Source organism: Camelus dromedarius, chromosome 19 (assembly GCF_036321535.1).
Source record: "Camelus dromedarius isolate mCamDro1 chromosome 19, mCamDro1.pat, whole genome shotgun sequence".
Classification (NCBI taxonomy): Eukaryota; Metazoa; Chordata; class Mammalia; order Artiodactyla; family Camelidae; genus Camelus; species Camelus dromedarius.
In genome coordinates, this window is record NC_087454.1 from 16,564,095 (window position 1) to 16,588,813 (window position 24,719).

The following is a 24,719-nucleotide window of genomic DNA, read 5'->3' on the forward strand; positions in this document are numbered from 1 at the left end:
CCAAGACATGGAAGCAAACTAAATGTCCATCAACAGATGACGATGGATAAAGAAGATGTGCCATATATATACACACACAAACACATACATACATACATACAAACACAATGGAATACTACTCAGCTATAAAAAAGAATCAATGCCATTTGCAGCAACATGGATGGACCTAGAGATTATCATACTAAATGAAGTAAGTCAGACAAAGACTAATATCATATGATGTCACTTACATGTGGAATCTAAAATATGATACAAACAAACTTATTTACAAAACAGAAACAGATTCACAGACATAGAAAACAAACTTATGGTTACCAAAGGGGTGGAGGAGGGATAAATTAGGAATTTGGAATTAGCAGATATAAACTACTACATATGAAATGGATAAACAACAAAGTCCTACTGTATAGCACAGGGAACCATATTTAATATCTTGTAATAAACTATAATAGAAAAGAATATGAAAAAGAATATATATGTATAAATGAATCACTATGTTGTACACCAGAAACTAACACAACATTGTAAATTAATTATACTTCAATTTAAAATATATGTATAAAATAAATAAGCTACAAAGATATATTATACAACACAGGGAATACAGCCAATATTTTATAATGACTAAAAATGGACTATAACCTTTTAAAATTGTGAATCACTATGTTGCACACCTGAAATTTATATAATATTGCACATCAACTATACCTCAATAAAAAGAATGCTTTTTTTTAAAAAAAAAAGTAAGGTTTTTTTGTGGTGTTTTCCTTTTTTTTTTTAATGTAACCAAATTCTTTAATATAGAACACAAACCGGTGATTCTGGAAGATGCTCATTAATGACAGAAAATAAAACAGATCTCTATGATTTCTGAATGAAGTCAGTAAGAATATCTCAGTTCTCACCAAAGCACTTCTCATGGGGGGAGAATGTCAATTTAGAAATCAGAGGGGAGGGCATAGCTCAGTGGTAGAGGGTGTGCTTAGCATGCATGATGTCATAGGTTCAATCCCCAGTACTTTCATTAAAAAAAAACCCCTGATTATCTGCCCCCAAATAAATAAATAATAAAACTCATCTCAGTAAAGGATACCCCTCAAAAAAATTAAAAAAAAAGAAAGCAATAGCTGCACAACTATAAAGCTATGCCATCTCCATGTTAGACCATGTTAGACTGAGACCAGCAGGACAGTGGCAGGTTGCTGGGGTGACATGCTGGCAAAAGTAGACTCTTCTACAATCAACTCAAGTGTTCGCCAGGTGCCAGGGATGGAAGTAGACCAAGGAGCATGAGAGAACTTTTGGGGGGTGGTGTAAGTGCTCTAAAACTGTGCTGTCCTGGCTGTTGCATAACTGTATACATTTACTAAAACTCAAACTGTATACTTCAGATGAGCTAATTTTATGGCCTGTGAGTTTTACATCAATCAAGCCATTTGAAACACCATTACCAGTTTCCAGAAAAAGTCATCACTTCTTCCGCAAGAGGCAGGGCCAAGGAATCAGGACTTGAAAAGGAAAAGCTCAATCAAGAAGAAACCAGCTGAGAGTTGAGTATTTTCATGATTTGATGCTTTTCCCCCACAACACCATGTAAGACACCGCACACTGGCCCCACTGTGCTTTCTGAGTCATTTCTTCAGGCCCGATATCTGTTCCTCCGCTCTCCTCCCCTAACAATGCCATCCTGTTTCTGCTTCCCCACGTCTCGGTCAAGGGCAGAAGTATAATTCAGTTGTCGGAAAGAGGCATGTGGGCTGGATGTAAATAGCCTGTTATGCTAAATGATTATTTAAGATGAATCCAAAAATAGGTTCTGCTTATTATATGGTTGTAAGGTACCTATTACAGAACAGTTGACTAATCTCAAAAAAGGGGGGGATATATTTAAGTCATTGGCTTTTTTTTTTTTTTTTAGTGTATGCCTTAGAATAAATCAAGGCAAGGCTAATATTTGCTTCTCAGTTGTCAACACTGTTTGCTAACCAAATGATAAATACATGCACGAGACATTACATTGACTGACTAAGACAAGTGATGTGAAAGGATGAAAAAACTCAAGGAACAACACAGACTCACTCCTTAGTAAGAGATGGAAGAACCAAGCTCAGGGATTCTTGCCGGCCTCTTGGGCACATACTAAACTTGCTGAACCTCAAATTTGGTATCCAAAGGATAAGAGTAGTCATTCTTCCTCTCCATTTAATAGATAAGCATGTGTATGGTTCAAATGAGATCACAGCATCATTCAATCTCACAATCACAAGGCTTCTTGGATATCGTTTAACCTGACTTCCCACCAACCCTATAGATGGCAGGACTTCTCCTAAAAACATACCAAAAATGAGGAAGTGCTTTATAAAAAGTAAGGTTCTTGAGAAACACAAAGATTGCGATAATGAAGACAGAGGTTCCACTAGCTTGGAAGAAAAAGAAACTCATTTCCAGAAACTCTGGAAATTGATATCGATGGCTTTCTTAAGACTCCATCCATCAACATATAATGATTAAGTTCATATTAATTGCTCAGCACTGGCAGGATGCTACGTGTTGTCCACAATCCAAAAAGAACCAAAGAATGATCTCTGCTCCAAAGTTTTAATAATTTAACAGGAGAAGAAAATATGACTGTACCTAAAGTGGATAGGAGACTATTTTTGATGTAAGAAATATGTAACAAATAACATAAAGTGAGATTTGGGTGATACTTATTTCTCAGTGCTGCCAGGAGAGCAGTTGAGTTGAGATGGTAAGAATTCGGACTCCCAAGTCAGACAAATCTGAGCTCCATTAAATACTGAGTGATAAAAACTAAACCATAGGTACACTGGAAGCCCAGTTCAAAAGTCAATTACAATCTTTTTTTTTTTTAAATAATTGGAAGCTTACAGAAAAGTTACAAGTACAAAAAGCTCTCATACATCTTTCATCCAGATTCATCATTTGTTGACATCTGTCAAATTTCACTTTGTCATCCCCCCCTCGGTAGGCACACGCACACACAATTATTTCCTGACTCATTTGAGAGCAATTTGCATGTTTATATATATATGCTCCTCCCTATTGAGCAATTTGCAGATATGATGCAATTTACTCTTAAATAGTTCAATGTGTGTATCCCAAAGATGTGGTCATTCACTTTACATAACCACAATACAACTACCAACATCAGGAAATTTAATATCAGTATAATACTATTATCTAATGTACATATGTTATTCAAATTTCACAAACTGTCCCAGTAATGTTCCATATACTGTCCCCAACCCCCCACCACCCTATTCCAGGAGCCAATCCAGGATGACGAGCTGCCTCTCCTGTCATTTGTCTTCCGTCTCCTTTAATCTGGGATGGTTGCTTGTCCTTTCTTTGTCTTTCCTGACAAGGACATTTTCATAGAGTACAGTCACTTTATAGAATGTTCCTTAGTTTGGGCTTGTCTGATATTTTCTCACAATTAGATTCAGGCTATGCATTTTTGGCAGTGACATCACATAAGTAATGTTGTCTTTCTGAAGGCATGGCATCAGAAGGCACAAAGAGTCACTTGGTCCCATTACTGTGATCACTTGGTTAAGGTATTGTTGGACAGTTTCTCCCCTGGAAAATTTCTGTTTTTGCCTTTGTAACTGGTAAGTGGTTGGTAAGGAGGTACTTGGGGGCTCTGCAAATATCTTATTTCTTTAACCCAGAAGTTTTCACATCCATTGATGATTATTGCCCAAATCAATGATTACTAAGATGATGGAAAAATGGTACTCTTTGAACTCAATCATTGTTTTGTTTTCTACTGTAAGAAAGAGTTTTCTTTAATCTTTTTACTTATTTCTTTTTGTCTAGTTATTGTCAGGACTGCCAGGATGGACTCATGGATTCTTATTTGTTTTCAACGGGTTTAATCTATCACCATCATTTGACAAAAAAGCCAACTGTTTCTTGAAGCATCTTCTAAGCAGCTCAATCAGAGGGATCCTGCCTTGTGGACCTCAAAACTTGAAATTACTTGTGAGAATGAGCATATTCAGGGACTCAATGTATTATAATTATTTTCCCGATTATGTTTCATTTCTTTAACCAAGCCACAAACTTCTTGAATGTAGGTACCTGAGCATCTGTCTGGACCAACTTCTTTTTTGCTCAGTACTGAGTAGGATAGAAGATCACTGGCTTAGAGCCAGGCTGACCCAGGTTTCGCCCAAGTCATGGATTCTCTCTGCTCTCCGATTTTTCTTGTCAATAAAATGAGGATAATAAGACCCAAGTTACCAAGGTCATTGCAAGGAGAAAATGAAATAACATATCTAAAAGGCTTAGTGTGGAGTAATGATCTTTTCTACTAATGAGAATGTATCCTTTGAAGATACATCTGACTTTCATCAATCAAATGGAATGCACCAATTAGGAAAACATACCTACTTTAAAGGTAAGGAGCTATATAGAAATAAAGTAATTTGACATTACTGCTCCCCTCTTTCTTTCCCTTTTTCCCCCCTCAAAGCAATGACAGCAGAGGACTGTGAAGCTATTTTAAGGGTCTGGCTGAACCATCTGAAGAGTAAAGAAGAAACGTTAATTGCAGGTCTACTCACTGGGACCGTCAGTTGTAGAAACTTCTAGGTAATTGACACCGTTTCAGTCTGGGGAAAATGAAAACTCTGTTTCTTCTTCTATCCTAGTGGATTAACTAAATGTGGGGAGAAGCAGCTGGCCTCACGATAATTCAGGACATAAAACTCGCTTAAATGTCAAGAGGGGTTGAATGGATTTTGACTAATGTTGTCACAACTCATTTTAAAATGCAAAATCTAGAACACTCAGAGACCTTCATTTGGTGCAAACGGCACATCAGAACAGGACCAACTGCTTCCTGGTTCGAAGGAAAAAGCATTCTGCACTTAAATGACGGTTGAGGCTATTAGCAAGAATAAGTAAATTTACCTATTTTTTTTTTAAGCCCAGCAAAAACCATCAAGAGGGAAAATTTCTTGGAAACATGGTCCTCATAGACAGCTTGGCTGATACTGCTGGGAAAAAAAATACACCCACAACAAACCCTCATTATTTGATCATTAGATTCAAAAACAACGCTCCGAGATAGAAGAAAATGGATGTTATTAATTCCTTTAGGCTGTTCTTGCATGTAGCCTGTTTACCCCTTGAGCTTGGCAACTCATTTCGAGCTAATGGTGATTGTTGTTTCTTTACTTCAAAACAGAATCAAAATGATACTGACATCTATTGTCATTTGACTTAACTGAAATTATCATTTTTATAAGCTCCTGTTTTTTTTATTGTTCTCACTAGGACTGAGCTACATCTTTGGACATCTTAAACATAAAAAAACATCATTAGATTCTAGAAGAAATATACCCAGCAGTGTGTCAGGAAGCATAATTATGCACCGTGCACTGTTTCCTAGCCCAGCACTGGAATTTGTCCATGGGCATGAGTGTCAGGTAGAAAATGGAATTGAGACTTATAACAAAAGCAACAGGGTACAGTTCATCTCAGAGAAAGAATAAGAAATTATCTCAATGCTTAGATTATGGCATAAATAATCAAACTACTAGACTTTTCTTATGGTCAATTAATTTATTTCTGACCATTTTAACAAGTCAATTGAACTGATGGGGGATTGACTGATAATTACGTGATGGTAAATGTAACTGACTCAATTATGTGATGACATATATCATGGCCTTCATTTGCACTAGGAGGTGACCATTAAGCCCTTGCTTAGGGAAAGCAATGGACTTAAAACTAAGGCAGTCCTTTCAAACTCAAGTTACATTCGTCATTTTATTCCCGTTGTTATGACAACACTTTTAAAAAGCAGCACTTCAAATGCTTAGCATTCAAGGCATCTTATTATAGACTTGAATACAATACATGAGGGTATGAAATGCAGCTCAGAGGGGTTTTAAAGGGGCCAAGAGATGCAGAGGTAGAACACCTGGATGCGTTCTCAGCTTTGGACCCTGGAGCTCCTTACCTTGGCTTCTTCAACTTAAAAAAAAAAAAAAAATTGGTGAGGGCTCCTCCAGAGAAGGGAAGATGAAAGAATTTATGTGGGAAGATATGCATTATTATTCACAGTCTCTATTCTGATTCTCTTGATTACAGCCTGCGTCATGCAGTTTTTAGAAGTCTGTAAATGGTGTGTTCTGATCGACTTCAGTTGCTTATTGTTAGCGACTGGAATGATTCATTTATGGAACTGTAATTCTACAGAAAGACTTATAATGCAGAATTATTATGAAAATAAATAACTGATAAGGGGTTAGTGGTACTGCAGTGAATCTATCACATGAAACAATGACCTGTGTGTTTGAACTACAGTCTGATAATTTAAAAAAAAAGCATGGAAATGTTTGTTAAACCTTATGTTTTCATAGTTGATTTATAATACTGTGTTAGTTTCAGATGTACAGCAAAGTGATTCTTTTATATATTTTTTTCAGATTAAATAATATAGGTTATTATAACCAATAATAACCAACATAGGTTATTATAAGATATTGAATATATTTTCCTGTGTAATACAGTAAATCCTTGTTGCTTATCTATTTTATGTATAGCAGAAAAATACCCAAGCACTTCATTAACTTGTGTCTTCCTTGCCCAGGAGGCCATGATAATTTTCTCAGTATCCTTCTAATTTTAGCATACATGCTGCTGAAGTGAGCTTTCATTTTTTTAAAGCATACATACAAATAAAAAGATGTTTTTACTAAGGAAATGAGCAAGTTGAATGTTCACATTTTGCAATCATTATGTATTAACAGGGATAAATTGATCTGTCCTGTTAATTCTCTCTGCCTGGAAGTAAATTTCTCTGATTTATCCCAGTCTCCCTAAATCGGTGACGTTTTGTATGAAGTAATGTGAATTGCTACTAAACAACACAGAGGTGATTAAAAAAGGAAACTGAGAAAACGATGACATTTCAGAAGAATCCAGTGTCCAAAAGTTACTCTATGGAACATTCTAATATTCTATACAGAACAAGGCTGTGTAAATGAGCGTGCCATCACATACCAGCAGTTTCAAAGTTGACTGGCTTCCCAGAGGCCCATACACATGTTCTCTGCATGGTAATTTTAGCAAATTAAACCGCTCTAATAGGGATGGTGGTTTCATTACTGGTCCTTGCTGCTGCATACCAAGAAGGTGGTCATATGAACAACATCTGCTGAGTGTATTTTTGGTTGCCAAAAACCAAATAATTTACAATCAGGATGCAAAGCAGTTAGGTACAGCAATGTGTAAATACCTAGATTATCAACAAAGCAGAATTATGTTCCTTTTTTCGTACACCAAGAGCATGTAATCATGTCTCACTATCCTTTGCCCTGTTTGAAGGATTTGAACTATAAAAACAGGAGTAAAGCAAAAAACCATTTAATCCTTAGCTTACAGAACAATTTAGTGCAAAGAAAGAACAAACGTTTACGGATCCATCAACATGTGGCAAATTCCCAACAGCAAAGACAAAAGAATACATCACAGGCTTATTTGTACACATGTGAAATGCCACGTCACTTGGATTCTGAGTCCAAAGGCACTGTCAGGATACTTTCGCTCTCAGATGCCCACATAACTCCTAAAATCAGACAAAGCTCTCACTCAGGCCAGTAAATTAACTTCCACTCTTCGCTGTCTGCGATCCTCTGCTTGTTGATGTCCTTTGCTAATTTACCTAAAGGGGAGTCAGAGGCATTTTTATAGAGCAGGAAAATGAGAAAGTGACATTTCCCAAGACCACTTGTCTCTGGGGAGGGTCATAGCTCAGTTGTAGAATGCATGTTTAGCATGCATAAGGTCCTGGGTTCAATACCTAGTACCTCTATTAAAAAATAAATAAAGAAACAAATAAACAAACAAAGACCCGGGGAAGTACTGTTAAAATACAAAACAAATTCCCAAGACTACCTGTCTCCCTCACTCAATCACCTCACCAGTTTCAACACTGTTCTAGTTTCAACCCTCTGATCACTCGCAGAATTCACTCCATCCTCTGGGTCACATTAGAATTATTCTGAAGGGCTACTTTTTATTTTCTGGGACTCAAATGTCACTAGGAAATGCTTGGCCATCTTCAGACCCTGCATTTTCAATTTTGTCTCTGGTTCACTAGTGAGAAAGTGGTTTTCATGCATTTTCTTGGGTCCTTCCCCACTGCCTCCATTCGTCCTGTCAGGTCAGCCTGGGCAAAGTTATCAACAGAGCAAGTGATTCTTTGCTCTGCCTGGGAGAACTAACGCAGGTCACAGACTCTCTCTGGACAGATCTTCATGGGGCTTTAGATTCCCTACTGATCAAATAATTTATTCATGGGGAAAAGGGAGGAAGAAAAGACAAGAGACTCAAAAGATATACTGTCCAGATGCAATGTGTAGGCCCTGTTTTGATCACAATGACTGATCTACTGAAAAAAGTCATTTCTGAGACACCTGGGACATTTTAACATGGACTAGATATTAGAGGATACTAAGGAAATATTGCTCATTTGGCTAGGTAAGAAGTGGAAATCGAGATTATGCAAGAACATGTCAATACTCTTGACATGCCCACAGAAGCGTGTAGGAGTGAAATGACATGATGTCTAGGTTTGCTAGACCTTTCGCTAAATCTTGATTTGCTAGATTTAAAATGCTTCAACAACAACAACAAAAGGGATGAAGCAAGTGTGGAAAATTCTTGACAACTGTTGCATGTGTGATGGGTTTTCAGGAATTTGTTATCCCGTTTGCTTTTGTTTTGCGCATATTTGAAATCTTAATTTACTGGGTGTTTAGTGGCCCAGTGCTATATAAGAAGGCGATCCCAAATAGTGTATGGGTGTCTGGGTCCTCATCCAGCATAAAGCAGGCAAGCATAGCGTCAAACAATCATTCTTAGACTTTACCCTCTTCACGAAGCACTTCACAACACAGTGGACGTAGGAGTAGAGGAAGTAGAATGAACGCAATACATGATAATCCTTGTCTCCCCCAATCTTGCTGCAGATAAAGATGAGGTCATAGAGAAGGGAAATTTGTCTGTTTTCTCTAGAAGGAGAAGGAGACTTGGTTTGGCCTTTTAGCTTGGTGGGTCTACCCAATCCCACTTCAAAGCAAACAAGAAGCCTATAATTTGACCACACTGGTGGTCAAATTAACTGGCTTTAATAAGTTCCAGACCTACCTAGTTTTCCACTCCTCCAAGACCAACATCTGTGTAAACACAGAAACCCCTAACTGGGACCATCTCTCTTGGATGTGAAACAGACCAACAGGGAGAGGAGTTGGGGGGTCAGGGAGTGTCAGGTTTTGCCTCTGTCCTCTGGCTGGTAGGAATATTCTGAGACTTTCACCGTAGACAAGGGCACAGAGGGGTCTAAGGCTGTCAGGACTTGGAGAAACAAATGCATACTTTGAACAAACTGGCAGCATGCAGCTTGGTGGCATTGGTCATACAAAAATGAAAAGATGAAATAACCCCTGTGTAGGGAAGTCAGGTGCTCAAACCAATTGACAGAGGCCTTCTTTAGTGCCAGTGTTAAAGTTAGAAGGATTTAGAATAGGCGACCCTTCGTAAATCAAAATAAACAGAATGGCGCAACTTTTGGTGACCATACAGCTGTTTGTATTTGTAGGATCACCTAGTGAGGTGATTCATAATAACATTTCATGTTGGCAGACTGCTCTTTTCCAAATGCTTTGATATCTATCTCCTGACAGCAACCCTGTAAATCAGGTAGGACCATTACTGTGATTCCTGTCCTATCGGTAACGAAATCGACCTGTAGGCAACGGTTCCAACAAGATTGTTGGCAGAGCTGGAACTCCAATCAGAATTTCTACCCTCACATGTGGTCTTGCCTCTATCCGTCTCTACTTTCCTTTAGCTGAGAAGGCAGAATTCCTCTTCTAGTTTTCTTAATGTGACTTTCCATCAACTTGGAGTAGAGGGTCACCAGTACTCAGAATGCCCTGTCATCCCACAGACATCATTAATCAGTACTGATCAGGTGCTCAGAGAGTTTGAGAACAATTGATCCTTGGCTCACTGTCACTCTCCCTGCTTTTTATCTTCTTATTCCATAACCATTTCCCACACTGAGATGCTCATGATGGGGTAATAACACAGTATCACAATAATAACAGTATTTTAGATTCAACAAAAATAAATGGGTGGTCCTTGCTATTCAGGGTAATGCCCTGTATCTTCAACTCTTGTGATTAAATCCAGAAAGTCACGTCCATGGTTAGGAACTGAGTTATTGGGTTTATTTGAAGATATTTACCACATTAAAATAAATATTTAACCTACAGCCCCGGCCTCTGTACCTTCCTGCTGATGCAACTCAGTCACCTCTAGAAAAAGCCTAATATAACGCACCATCTAATTTAGAGAGTCTCAAATCTGGCTGCATATTAGAATTATCTGGAGAGTTTTTTATGGGATTGTCTGAGCCTCATCCCCAGAGACCATGACTGAATTGATCTGGGCACAGACATTTAGAAAACATATCTTGCCAGGGTTTACATAATCATCGATCACATCTGCCTTCCATTCTTTCAATATGGAAAAATCGAATCATGAATGTTCTTCAGTTGCGTGATTCCAACTCCACTACAAAAAATATTTGAAAAAGGCATCGCAAGTCTTTACCAGAAACACAGGACAATGTTGTACCTCTTATTTAGTGGCAAAAAGGAATGGCTTGGGAATCTTAGGATTTGAAAGAAAAACTTTTCCACTGCTGCAATGATGCAAAAGTAACAACATATCAGAACTGGAACTCGCGGTCATCTAATCTTGTGCTTTCTGTGTGCTGACAAAAGCAAATGCCTTCCATCTCAGGGCTGCTGAGACCAAAGAATTCAGTGGCCCAGCAGTACCACTTTATCATGTATTGTCCGGACAGGTGGCTTAACCTCCCCAGACCTTAATTACCTCATATATTGTACACCTGTAAATTATACTGTACAGCAATTAGACTTCCATTCTTTAAAAAAAAGGGAAAAAGTACAATTGGGGTGATAAAAGAACTAGACTCATAGGTTGCTGTGAAAATCAAATAGGTTAATGAATTAAAGTGCTTAGAACAGTAAGTGTTCTCTATTCTTATCATTACAGGGATGAGGATGTACTATGAAGTCATCTCCAGTTTAATGAGGTCTAGATGGAGACTCCTGTGCATCTCCCAGAGAAGAAAACTTTCAAAGAAGGTTGATTTCAGTTTTATAACTTACCTAGGAATGCATTTATTAGTACTGTGTATTTTCAAGTCTCTTGAAAGTTGGATTAGCTGAGCTAGGCTTCAATTAGAGAGCCTATATAATATCTGCTGAGGGGGTAAAAAATAGTTGATCCTTCCTAAATTTAAAAAAATGCAGTTGGTATTAAATATGGTGCGAGATCCTAGGATATTTTACCACCAAGCAGGCATTTTGAAGAGTTGATTTTCTATGGTATGATCTGTTAGCTTTTCAGCACCCTCCAGGCAACCAGCTGCTCAGAACATTTTCTTTCCTGAAGGCTGTCATTCACATTGTGTGCTTCTCAAACCTCCTCCCAAGACTTCGGAATTGAAAATACAGAGAAAGTCGAATGTGGGTGTTGAGCACAACTGAATGGGATGAGCAGAATTTGGAATGTGAACTAGGCAATGTCTTTTAAAAATGACACATATTCACATAAGAATGTCTTTTGATCCTCAGGAGGGACAAAAATTTTCTCTGCACCAAAAATACATCATTTGGCAGGATGGGTTTATTGTTTCCGAGTCAGCAGTGTGGGTGTTCCAGCCCCAAGAGCAGATGCCCTCCAACTGTTCAGTTCGGGGTATTCAGAGTGATGAGGAATAGGGGGCAACAGCATGGACAGGTGTCTGGACACAGCCAGTCCCTGCACCCCCTACCCTCCTGCCGCCTTCCAGAGCCGGATTTCAGATCACACTGTGTGCCACAATTAATATTCTCAGCAGGGAAGGCAGTATCAAATTTATCAGTTACGTTTTTGTTAGTACTTCCAGAGTCATGGAAAATGGTTTAAGTGAGAGCATTTGTCTCAATAAATGAGAGGACACTTATAACTTAACACATGTATATGCACATTACACATTTCCTGAGAGTCAGTTCAGAGACAGTGTCACGCCATCCCAGCTCTAATTAATAGAGATTGTCACAGTCAGTGACTTTGTAAGCGACTCTCAGAGACTGTCACAGTCAGTGACTTTGTAAGCAACAGAGAGAAGCAGCAAGTAAGAACAAGGAAGCAGTAGGTTCCAGAAGCTTAAACACACGTGCACACACAGACATCCCAACTTGTGTGCTACATGGTTAGGTCATCAGTTCACAGTCACACAGCTGGTGTAGATCTCCTCTTTGGAACAATGACCTCTGCTCAGTTTCTTCTTCTCTAAAATGGGGCTCATAACATACTATGTTGTTAAGTTATTGTGAGGATTAAAGGATGTCAAGTCTGTATAATGCCAGGCACAGAGTGTATACTCAGTAAAACGAATGCCTACCACAACCAACACCACCACCATCATCAAGGTGAAGAATAAAAAGACAAAAGGCTTCACCTAAACAATGGACTTCTTATGTTTTTATCCTCTGTTTTATTTTGCATAATCGAGTTGCTCTTGCTAAAAACTTCAAATCTCAAGTGCTGAATTCTGACACTGTAGTAAGATTACCATGAAGTTGCAACTCAACTGTCTAAGCTGGGTTCCCTTGTGAGGATGTGTGGAAGGAGGAGTCATCTTCAACTCCTTCTGCTGACCTTGTCAGAAGACAAAATCTGATTAGGGCATGTAGCTCTGTCTTAGAAAAGTTGAATCCCACCCCCACCCCCGGCAAAACAGAGCAACTGAAGGCCAAATATGTACATGTTTCTTTTTCCTCTTCATGAAGTTGCCTTTGCTAGCTCCTTTGGGATCCTTTGGGTTCTCGATGTAGGGATAAGAAAATACGAGTGAAGTCAACAAGCAAAGTGTTGACTTTCATACTTCCCTGCCATGCTTTGGTTTAATGAGCTCGATTTAACTTCCTCTGTAGCTTCCTACATAAGACTTTTTTTTTTTTTAATAATTCATTGCTGGGGGAATTTGCCCTCCGAGAAACTGCTGTACTTGGCATGTCTATCTTCCTGATAGCAATACCTTCAACGATAACTATGTACCCCTTTCTGTCTGGCTATGGGGAAGTTCAGAGCAAACCTTGCTGCTCAATTGTAGCATAAATGTTAATTCTTTAAAAAAAATTTTTTTTTATTGAAGGGTAGTTGATTTACAATGTTAGCTTCAGGTGTACAGCAAAGCAATTCAGTTATATATATATACATACATATAAAGTTAGAATATTGACTTTCCTCAGCTCCTCTTTTTGAAAGTTATTCTCTTTTTTAAAATTGTATATTATTGTAAACTGTCTCAAATTTTTGAAGCCATGGAGTCTAATTTTTTTTTTTTGGTAAACTTTAACCAAGTCTTACTCTTCTCCCAATGACAATATATGAATTCAAAGAGGCTTTAACAGCTATCTATTGCTTGACAAAAGTCACAAGGATATTTCCATCCGTGTCCATTCATTGCCTCATAATTTGTTCCAGCTGTTTGTTTTGTTTTATTTTTTGGAAGCCACTGGACCCCAGAGGTTCCAGATAATGTGGAAACAAGCGATCATTATTGTAAATCCCCCATACATCTTGATAAAGGAGACAATCATCGTTCCCAATGAATTATTCCCATGAAAGAAATTTTACTCAGGCTAACATAGGGCCCATGAAGATAATTTCTCTTGCACTGATTTGAACAATGGGCATTTCTGGAAAAGAGCAATGGGAGTTAAGTCAGTGAATCAAAGCTTTTGTTCTAAAAATTGCATTCAAATCTAGTCAGTCCAAATTTGAGAACTCTATTTGTGATGCAAATCAAAGGGAAAAAATACTTCTGTTTAACAAACCAATGCAATTTTGCAAATCACACACACTGGTTACCACTTTCAGTCTTTTCTGAGAGAGTGATAGAAGTGTGAACCATGCATGGCTTAACCAGACCTGACACTGTTCATTTTTCTTCAACTGCAGGTAATTATCCTGTATAATTCTCCCATGCATACATTAAACTGCATGAATTAACAATGATCTTGTTTTCCTACATCCAGTAATTAAGACAAAATTGATCAAGGGATACTTTACAGGCTGGTATGGATTAGACAACAGACCTTCTAAAAGGAAAGCAATGACTCCTTTTTTCTCTCAAGTTTGCTTTTTCTCCATTTCTTTCCCCTTTTGTGGGGTTTCCAGATCCCTGAGGCATTGTGAGGGACAGTCGTTTGCAACGAGGAAGGGGCAGGCTCGCTACTGACATGGCGTCATTTATCAGGATGCATCGCTCACTCAGAGGAAAAGTGCCTGTTTCGCTTCCTGATGATCGGGGACCTCTCAACACAGGCACGCTGCCTTCTTAGCTGGAATAATGAACCTTTGGGCTGGATAATGTGAAAAAGCATCTCGGTGATTACAATAGAATCCTGAAGAGACTCGTTAATCCCTAGACATCAACCAAGAATCTCAACCTGAAAACTGCATGCACTGTCTGAGTATTGAATGGCTAAGCGATCTGGCAACCACAACCCAGCTCAGTTACCTGGGAGAACTCAGGCATAGGAAAGATGTTACTAACTGGCAGTTATAGAAACTCTGAATCTGGGGACTTTGTATATTTACATCCACTGCCACAGCCCAGACTGATACCAGATGGCCCCGATTTAAAACTATACTCTGCTCTACCAATTTTGCTGAACCTCAGTTCTCTCATCAATAAATTAGAGATGATAATAGTAATTACCTTGGGGTTATTGTGAGAATTCAGTGAATGAATACATGTGCCTGGCCAACTGGAAATGCTATTAAGTGAAGGCTGATATTATTAATATTATTATATAAAACGTTTTTATTTAGATTGGGTGTTTCACTAGGGAAGAGGGGCTTTATGTCAACATGCAATATGAGACACACGTAGACAATCTGTAATTCAGAATTTGAGTTTATTCTTAAATACTGCAATGGCTTCAGACTTGCCTGTGCTCAGGAAGGCTTCGCCTCTGTACCTGAATTCAGGATCACATAAGTTACTTAAAGGGAGAAGATGCAGGGAAAGTCATTTTGCACACAGAATCTATATGCAGGGTCTACCTGGGTCTGTTTTCCCCATTTAGATTGTAAGGGAGTGAGATTTATTTCTTAAATGAAAACTACGTATTCTCTCAATATTTTTTTTCAGTACCTCTAACTCAGTAATTGTCTATTCACATATATGAAAACATTTTGAGTTAATGTAGCCCTTTTGCCTCTTCTTGCTTTGACTGTTTCCTTCCATTCATAGGGAAAGAGCCATTTTGCAACACTCAGAGCCCCCCCCCCCCAAATTACATCTGGAAAATATCTTAATGTGAAGAAACACACTTTGAGGATCTAAATAAAAAATAACATAAATAACCCTTGGAAAAGAAACAGCACATATCATTTCTATCCTATTTTAGGCCAAAGACCATTTGACAACATTCAAAGGGCAAGCTTTTTTAGGGATGTCATGGGAGCCTGCAAAGGGAACAGTTCCTGACCTTTCTCTTCTCATTATCAGGGCAGGTTTCCACTTGCGAAGCACAGTATCAAACTGAGAGCATTAGTCAGGTAATAAGAGGAACTAGTCATGCTTCAGGCTCTCAATGAACTGAGCTTCGAATAGGCCATAATTTGGTGACTGAAGGTGATGGGCAGGCAGAGCAAATCCCCCTCCTTCCCTCCAGCTTAACATTGATTTTGCTCCAAAGGCTAGTTGAGTGGCGATTCTGGGATGGCAGACCCCGAAAGGGAGTGAGAACAGCTCAGCATGAACCCAGCCTCTTAGACAGGCCAGCAGTGTGATCTCCGACAAGTTAAATCCTTTTGTTTTGTTTCCTCATTTGTGAAACTAGGGACATTAATGTTAGTCTTGCCTACATCCTAGGGATCTCTAGTTTAAATGGGACAATGGATGTGATGAAAGTTGTTGAAAACTGCAAAACCCCACAGAAATAGAAGATACTATGGCTTAGACTAATGTATTATTATGCGTTATTTTCAAAGGGCCCTTGAACTTGAACTTCAGAAGCAGTAAACTTTAGGTATCAAGGAAGGAGGTATATGCCAAAAAGAAGTGGTAGAAAAAGAAAAAAGAGCAATCAGTCTGCTGGGGAGGAAGGGATGGAGTTGCACTGTGTGTTAGTCCTGCTACGTTTCATCTCTTTTTCTCCATCTCCTGAGTGAGTCCCTAATTTGATGACATGCCCGAAAGTAAAGATTTGCAGCCCCTCTACCTGCAACACTGAGACAATTCTACTTTCAAAAGACGTTACTGGGATTCTTGCGTATTCACATGGTGAATTAGCCAGTTTGAAATTTTCTCAGTGCTACCAATTCCACTTTCCTAAACCCTCCCCTCAGCAAACCAACCCAAATGTATGATAGTTTGCTTCTGATAGATCCATTAAGAGTGAGTTTCTTAAGCCAATATTCTATAGAAGGAAAAGGTGGGCTTTAGATTTGGTTACCCTACTACAGACATCTGTCATGCATTACCTCACAGTGAAGAAACTGGACAGGAATAGCATAAGACTGTGGTTTTAATTGACCTCTTTTCTGCATCTGACTGTATGGCCCAATCTGGTTATTTATTGCTGTGTGACAAATCATCCCAAAATGCAGTGGCCTAAAACAACAACAGTGAGTCAGGAACTGGGAAGGGCTCTGCTGGACAGTCTGGCTCAGGGTCTATCATGCAGTCAGATGGTGGCTGGATACAGAGCAGCAGGGGCTGGAGGAGCTGGAGGCTGGCCAGGCATCTCTCTCTTCTTGTGGTGGCAGGTCTGTCCACGTTGTTGGCTAGTTGGGCTTCCTTACAGCATGGCAGCCTCAGGACAGTCAGATAGCATACATGCTGGCTGACGGCTTCAAGAGCTAGTGTTCTAGCCAATAACGGAGAAGCTAAGTTATCTTTTGTGACCTAGCCTTGGAAGTCACGTTAATCGGGAGACTCACAATTTTAAGGGAAGGGAACATAGATATCATTTCCCAATGGAAACAGTATCAGAGTCACTTTGTAGGAAGGATCTGGAGGGTGGGAGATACTGGCGAGGCCATCTTTGGAAAATGTAGTCTGTTATATAGGCTGACCGTATAAAGCTGTGTTAAGCTGTAGTATGTCAATAATTATCCCTGGGGGGAAAGGGGGTGGGAAGGAATAAATTGAGAGTTTGAGACTTGCAGATACTAACTAGTGTATATAAAATAGATAAACAACAAGTTTCTACTATATGGCACAGGGAATTATATTCAACATTTTGTAGTAACCTATAATGAAAAAGAATATGAAAAGGAATACATATACACACACGTACGATGATACATGCTGTACACAACATTGTAAATTGACTTTACTTCAATTAAAAAAAAAATCCCTGATACTGACACTTATGTACCAGTACCACCCTGCCAATGGTAGCTAACAGATCAGATAGTAACTTCCAGTTTGGGAAAATGGGCAACTATTCTGATGCCTTCTCCTCCCCTCCCCCTTGTGCCTTAATGACTTAATAACACTTGTTAAACTTCCTAAAAATCTCAAGCATCCAATTCTGTTCTTCCACATGCCTCTGTCCCTCAGAGCAGGATAGTCAAGAGCTGTGCACATACACCCATGGCTCTGCAGGCTCTCCTCTGACCAACCCTCCCCTACACTGCCCCCGGCCCTGGACTTCCCATGGCAGCTGCACTGGACCTATGTGATTGGCACTTGATATCATTCCTGTGTGGTGCCTTCTAGTACTGAAGCCTGGAAGCTGAAAGCAACGTTTCCCAGAATCCCCTGCAGCTCGGATTCTGCACCTAATGTGGGGGGCCTCCACCAGGTGTACCTGCCGCAAGATCTGAAGGCTGAAATGGTGGAGAGGCTGTAGGTATTAGTTTCCTATGGCTGCTGTAACAAATTACTATGAGTTTAGTGGCCTAAGAGGACACACAATTATCTTACAGTTCAGGAGGTCAGAGGTCTGTAATCTGGGCTAAAATCAAGGTGTCTGCAGAGCTCTGTTCCCTTCTGGACACTATAATACATGTCCTTGCTTTTTCTAGCTTCTAACTTGTAGAGGCCGCCCACAGTTCTTCTCTTGGGGCCTCCTGCTCCATCTTCAAAGCCAGCAATGCTGCATCTCTCTCACCCTTCTTCCACAGTTACATGATCATAGCTGGGAACGGTTCTCTGCTTTTAAGGACCGATGAAGTTAGCCTGGGCTCACCTGGAGAACCCAAGATAATCCCATGATGCTTGACGTAATCGTATTTGCAAAGTCCCTTTTGCCATGTAAGGTAACATCTTCACTCACAGGTTCTGGGGATGAGGACATGAATTATCTTTGGTGGGGACACATTCTTTTGCCTACTAGGCTATACTTCAGCTTCTGCTGTTGTCACCACTGGCAACCACCTTCATGGACTATCTGGTTTTTCTATAGGGCTTCCTGGCTAGCTGTTTCCCGACTGTTGCAGTGGCAGGTGCATTCTGGAGGCAGCAGCTTCCTAAATCAGCAGGTACTTCTTGATTATCCATCAGGCAGTGACTCCATCAGAACGTGGTAACTTTCAAAGCTGTTCTGGAAAGCTCTAGAGTGTGCTTCCCTGGCCTTCCTGCCAACAATTCCACAAGCCCTTTTATTTTGAATCTTTTCTGCTGAGTGGATTCTGTTGTCTGCAACGGAACCCCAATAAGTATTCTGAGTCCTATAGCCCTGTGTGTGCCCATCCCTCTCTTTCCTAAGCTCCATTTATTGCTGAGGGTGAGGCATCCCCAAGACAACACTAAATTATATTACAATTGCAGAAGATACAGATCATTTCAAAGTGGCTAAAATTCTACTAAATAATTTTATAAATGAAAAGTATGACATTGCTATTCAAGGGTTACCTGGTAGTCATCCTGGAATCTCCATTTAGGGTAGTTAACCTTGAACCTCCATCTATCAGTGGGGCCACATTAATTGGAAGGTAGACTGTCACAGTTAAGGCCAAGACCCAAGTCCCTCCAGCCCTTCATGTATAGCAAAAAGTAGGGAAATAAAATGCTATCTTGGGAATAACCTCTCGGGAGTTGCACTAGCTCCAGGAAACTGTCACTTTGGATTTATTCCTCTTATTAGAAGAAGGAAAAGCTGTGTACTCTTTGTGTTCATCTGCATTGCTTTTGTATTTTTGAGGTACCCTCCCCCTCCTGTCCTTGCCTTTCTTCCAAAAGTCCTCCTAGAAGACAAGGACATAAGAGGGCAAGCTTGAGGAGAATGGAATCATTGTTCCTTTAGTTCCTTTCTGGAAATCTTGCTGGAGAAGGAAGAGATCACTTCCAGCACTAGAGGTGAAAGCTGCAGCATTAAACCCCAAAGACAAGCGGCTTCTACAAGAAACAGTTACCAGACGTTGTTTTTCTCTACACAAGTTGTTTTTTGGAATGATCATCGTTAGCCTGGTTTTAGCACCATCACCATTATTAATAGCCTTCTTTAATAATCATGCCCATCTGACCTTTGCCAGGCATGCCGCCTCACTGTCCTGAACTCTCCTACATTCCTATCTTAAACCTAGGTCACAGGCAGTGAGTTCATATTTGATGCCTACAATTTGCTAGGCAGCACGCAAGCCCTGAGGATCCAGGAATGAACAAAATAGACCTCTGTGCCCCCAGGGGGCTCACAATCTCCCTAAACTTTTTATCTGGTAAGCCTTTCCTTTTCCTTTCCATTTATCTGTAATCTTACAATAGGTGCACAGAGGAGATCTTCACTGATGACTCACACTGTCTACCACTACCAATCACATCCCTCCTCTCCTGCCTCTGACCTCCCAGAGTCCTTTCTTATTTCTAGGGTGACCAAACCGGAACACTTGTGAGTGTAAGGGATGCTATTAATAATTATGCTGCAACAAGAGATACACGGCAAACCAAGACATGTGTGGACAGCACTCTGTCTAACACAAATGGGTTCTTCCTCCTTCTCTCCCAGACTGTGCCCTCCCTAGAAAGGTATAATCAATATCTTACACTTTTATATTGAATGAAAACTCTAACTCTGGCCAGATCCCAGGACTTCCCTAAGTTACATAAGCCTGATGACTTGGACTTTCAATACACCTCAGAAATAAAAAATGGCTGTTAACCACTTCATCATATTTTAGGATGCTAAATGGTGTGAAAGATATTTCCTTTGTCTGAGACTCTGCCCTCTGTCTGGCAGAGAGCTCGTTCTGATTTTATGAAACACAACACAGAAATATTGCACCTCATTTGACTTCACTGTTGGAAAAAAAATCTAATTTTCTTTTTAATTAGTGTGATGAACGTGTGAAAACATTCATCTCCTCCACACAGAGCTCATCAATGTCATGCAAACAATGAGCACGATAAAATAAATCAGAGTGGCTTCTCTTGACGGTGTCCAGGGAGGGTGTCCCAGGCATCGGGCCATGTGTAAAATGATCTTTTCTAGATAGCCGGCCACAGTCTGAGAAAAACATCTATTATTTTTAGGGAACATTTCCAACTAAAATGGGATGAGTGTACTATGACCCAAAAAAACACAAACCTTGGCCATTCACCCAGAGGGGAACTTGGTGGCCTCAGAGAGGTGATGTGAAAAGGGAGGAGGACATCTGGGTGTTTAGATATTGATTCATTCAGGATCTGTATGTTGAGTGCTTTTGACCAGTTGAATCTACTCGAAGGCCTCCATGTGCACAATGGGGAGAAATGGTCTAGGAGATGATTTTGAAAGTGGAGAGAAACAAAGCCAAAGGAGGGTTCCCTTCAGATGAAAAGGTGCCCCGTCATCATCAGTCTCCATTTCTAAACAGATCTTTCTAATAACCACACGGTAGGGTGTTTAATGACGGCGGCTGTCCGGAGCCATCCCACATCGAGGTTTCCCTTTGGGGAACCAATTATGTGCTGCTGGCCTATCTGTCCCTCCTCTCCCCACCCCCTACCCCAATTCCCTTGCTTCATTGTCTGTTTTCAGCTGGTATTCTTTTCTGGTTGAATGGACACAAACACAAGCTGTCTATTTCCTCCAGCTCGTGGCGCTCAGCTTGGCAGATGAAAATAACCTTGGTAAGGGAGCTGTTGAGAAGCACGAGGCCCTGCTTATGGCCACCCGGGCAGAGGAGGCCCCAGTGGAAAGTCAAATCCTCCACCGTCCGGAGGAGCATCCATCGTATAAACAAAATGGACTTTCACTCCTCCCACCACTTCCTCCCAAGAAAAGGAAGAAAGTGGTTTTAGACTTTTGACTTCTTTTCAGAAGGGAAACAAGACAGCTTTTAATTTTTCCCCCCAACCCACTGAATGTGGTGAACGGTAAAATAAAACACTGGTTTGCAAACTCTTCAACCCAAGGGACTGTTGTTTGCCTGATGCGACCTTTTAATATGAAACGTGCAGACTGTGCTGCTCACTCTCTAGAACTGCCTTTGTCTGTGTTTTAGTCTCTCCACACTGAGGGGTGAGTCAATAATCCGTTAATTAACTGAAAACATAACAGAGAAGTGACTTGGTTATATTTGGAAGTGGGCAAGTGGTTGGTATCACAGCTGGGTTTTACTCTGGTGGAGATGTATCCATTCAGCAATCTCCGATTTATAGTAGGACACCCGGCCGCCATCAGCGGGACCCCAAGTCAATGGACTTCAATACAAAAGAGTGGAATTTTGATGTGAGTTTAGCTACCCACACCTGTAGATGAAATATCTCCTTCCCAGGCCCCTCGGTTTCTCCAGGTCACACTTGGAAAGGGTTGAGTCCCTTTTCTACTGGAAATAATTTGACTTTGCAGTCAACAAAAGGAAGGAGAGCCATTTCTGGCCTTTGTGTTTGGGTACTCAGAATTCTATGCAAGTCCCTAGCGCACACTTTCAGCTTCTCCTAGCTCTAGCTTGGTGTTTCTTTATATTTATACTGAAGATAAAATATTCAAAACAAAATCCCACATTGGATTGGCAGAGGAGGAGAGAAACAACAACCCACTGGGGGCCTTTTGAAAAAGCAACACAAGCAGTATGTTTTTCCTAAACAGATTCTCCAGTGTTCAGGTTTTCAGATGTTTGGATGCAGCAGCATTTCGGACAGACAAATGTGTCACCTTCTTGGGGAAGAGCCAGGATTTGGCAGTATCTCAACAAAAGGGGGAGCCGGGCACGAGAGGCTGACACTGAGGGCTGGGCTAGGAGGAAGTGGTGAAGAGAGGGGAGGCCCTTTCCTCTAGCGCTGCTACCCTGAGTAGACACACCCCTGCAATTTGTTCCAACAGAAGGATAGCCACTGGCTGCTTCCTAATTAGCCACTGGAGAGTAGCCTGATGATGCTAGTCTAGTTCTTGGAGAGTTCACAGCTGACAACCCCCACTTGGAACAGCAGCTAAAACAGTCTGATAGAGACACAATGGAGGTAGACGGTGGGTGTCAGTGGGCAAATTCAGAGGCTGGTCCAAAAAGGCTGGAGGAGCCAGAGGAAGAGGGGAAATAAGTGAGTAGGGAGATAATGGGGTGCGGTGGGTAGGAGGAGAGGAACATTCTCAGAGCCAGATAAAACTGATAGAAAACAAAAAGGAAGAGATGATTGTGCTCAGATAGCAAAGGGGCAAATGTTCACACAAGATGCCCGGTTCCATAGAGAGCGCCAACTACAGCTTCTATGGGAATGGGATGACGACTGATCACAGTCCTAGAACTTCAACCATGTGCACAGCCGAGCACGTAGGAAGTGGGGAGCAGAAAGGAAAGACAGACCCAACACATTTTCCAAGACAATCATGATTGCTTCCCCCTGACCAAAAGCTTAAACATTTCCTCTCCGTTGGTATCTTCAAAATATCAACCTTTGACGCTGCCAACCTCCCCTCTGCACCACCCCCGCCCTCCTCCACTCCCCTCAACAGAATCCGCCGGGTTAGGGTTATCTTGCTTTTCCACTTGCGCTGCTGCTCCTGCAGGAGCTGTCACTTCGCACCAGGGACTTGCACAGCGCTTCTGCCACCTTAACATCTGGATGGCTTCCGCTTGTCTAATTTCCAACACCTACTGCCTTCTAAAATGAGGTTCTCTACCCGCTCCCCACTACCCCGAGGGAGGGTGTTAGGAGGTTATAGTCTCCTGGTAACAGAGTTGCAGGTGCTTCTCTTTTCTAGACCGTCTCCCAAGCCACAGAAACTTGCAGGGGTGCTCCCGTCCTCAGGTGCATCATCACCCCTCCCCCAGTTTCCCCAGATACAGGCCAGCATCAATGCAACATATTTCTCCTTCTTGCGGCTCCTCCCAATTCTCATCCCCCCACCCGACATTGCAAATTAGGAATTCAGACATGCGAGGAAGAGGCTGGTTCGTAGCTAAGCTGAATCCGGGCAGCCTGGGGGCAAGATAGGACCCTGGAGACCGAGCTGGACTCTGGGTGGGCGCCGAGAGTGCCATAAATCGTTCGGGTGGCAGGCGGCCACCCAGGATCCGCATCCCGGTGCGCTCGCACCCCCGATCCCCAAGAGAACCGATCCTCCGGCCACACGTGTCCTCGCACCAGAAATGCTCCAGAAATGCCCCTTATCATCTTCTGGACAGGTCCCTCCACTCTCCTGGGCATCCCTCGGTTCTTCCTGCAAAAGTGTTTGTGCCCCCTACCGCTCAGCAACTTCGTGTGTCTATCCTGTGGGCATCAGAGACCCAAACCCTCCCAGGCGGAGGAAGCCTCGGACGCCCCAGTCCCAAGGGCTCCTTAACAGGCAACATTCATTCAAGCCGAGGACACGCTCGCCACACAGACCTCACCCGGGTTGTCAGTCAAATCAGAAGCAAAAAAGGAAGAAATAAAAAGGTGCACATACCTAAAGGCTCCTTGTCATGACAAGGGGACACGGGGTCTCCAGCTTGGAATCGCAGCTTCCGTGCCAATGAAATGCCCCGGGCTGCCCGCACCCTCGGGTTCTGCAGACAGCCTGAGCTGGCTCACTCGGGTGAAGGGACAAAGGATCCCCGCGCCCAGGCCGCGGCAGCCCTCCCGCGTCCGCTCCCGGCAGCGGGCTGAAGTTGCGGGGCTGGCAGCGCACAGAGCAAGCGCTGCGGCCGCGCGGGGGGCGGGGGCGGGGAGCGCGCGGGGGCGGGGCGCGGCCGCGGGGAGGGGGCGGCGGCGTCACCCGGGCAGTGGGGGGGGGGGGCGGGGGGAGCCAGCTGCTTGACAGTTACTTCAGCCCAACTCCAGGACGCCGCGCTTTGCTGTCTGCCTCCAGCTGATCGCGGCCACGCCGAGCTCCTTGGCACTAGCTGGGGTCGCCGCTTTGGAGTCATCTTTGCAGTTCGAGCACGGGACAGAGTGCACTGGAGGGAGAGGGCAGGGGAAACTAGCCGAGGAGAGGAAGGGCCCTTTCAGCTAACCTTCTGGGATTTCCAATAGCGGCTGTGCATTAAAACAATGCACTGGGGTGACATCGGTGGTGTGTGTGTGTGTGTGTGTGTGTGTGTGTGTTTTGTGATGTGGGGGGTGAAGTTGGTTGCCCATGGCAGGAGTTGTGCTGGACATCTGCTTTGTGTGGGCTCTCCCCTAGGGATTTTTGAGCAGAGAGCTCTCATAACAATGGGGAGAAGCAGAGATGCTTTGT

The 24,719-nt window shown here is 41.8% G+C and overlaps 1 protein-coding gene and 1 non-coding gene across 7 annotated transcripts in view; both read right to left on the reverse strand.

Moving 5' to 3' along the window:
• Positions 1-24,719, reverse strand: part of RIPOR2 (RHO family interacting cell polarization regulator 2) — a 177,198-nt gene that overhangs the window by 49,977 nt on the left and 102,502 nt on the right. The window contains exon 1 of one of the 6 annotated variants that reach the window (XM_031435109.2): positions 23,949-24,144. The exons of the other annotated variants lie outside the window; for them this stretch is intronic. The gene's annotated coding sequence lies outside the window, so the exon portion shown is untranslated. Of the gene's footprint in view, positions 1-23,948; positions 24,145-24,719 lie in introns of those variants that run through there. 6 annotated transcript variants of the gene reach the window in all.
• Positions 6,580-6,688, reverse strand: LOC116147860 (U6 spliceosomal RNA). Its single transcript, XR_004131451.1, has one exon. It is a non-coding gene; the product is annotated as a U6 spliceosomal RNA (small nuclear RNA).